The sequence below is a fragment of the Bos taurus genome, chromosome 7, assembly GCF_002263795.3.
Source record: "Bos taurus isolate L1 Dominette 01449 registration number 42190680 breed Hereford chromosome 7, ARS-UCD2.0, whole genome shotgun sequence".
Classification (NCBI taxonomy): Eukaryota; Metazoa; Chordata; class Mammalia; order Artiodactyla; family Bovidae; genus Bos; species Bos taurus.
Window position 1 is genome coordinate 45,647,309 of NC_037334.1, and position 780 is coordinate 45,648,088.

The following is a 780-nucleotide window of genomic DNA, read 5'->3' on the forward strand; positions in this document are numbered from 1 at the left end:
TTCATTTCTATTTATGCCTCCTCTGCCTCATTTAACCCAACAAACCAATTCCAATACAGAAATATTCACCACAATATTATTTCTGAGCCGAAACTGGAAACGATCTAAACAGTCAAGAGGAAAATAGTTAAATAAATTATGCAGCTACTAGATGTTTTTAAAAAATATTAATGACATAGAAAATGCTCATGATCTGTTAGGTAAAAAGCAAGATGCAAAACAATATGAAGTCAAGTTCATTTAAAAGTTGTTACCATACACATGTATGTCTGAATTATACACAGACTTATAGACCAGTGACTTGGGCGCCTTTGTAAGACACTGGAAGCATTTTTGATCAATGTACAATCTGATGCTCCAAGTCAGAGGCTATTTGATTGCAGCACTGGGACATAGGTAGCAAAGACTGTGCCATCAGGAAGCACCAAAGAACCCCAGATCCACTAAGGGGGGCAATCCTCCAGGACGGGAGAGGCTTCAACAGGAAGACAACAAGGAAGCAGGATGCCAGAACTGCAGCACACTGATTTAGCTGCTTTACTTTCCTTTTCAATCCTACTTTGCTATGGTTTTCAATGAACCACAGTACATAGCCATAAACTAGATCTAAAGTAGGATCTAGAAATGTTATGTGGAATTCACAGAAGCAGAGTCCCAGTGCTAAAACAAAAGCAAGCTAATACATTTTCTTTTTTTTTCCTCCCAGAGATACACTACCCATCTATCACCACCCAGTGAAGGACGCATCATTAAAATGAAATGTGCTCATAAAATCATGAA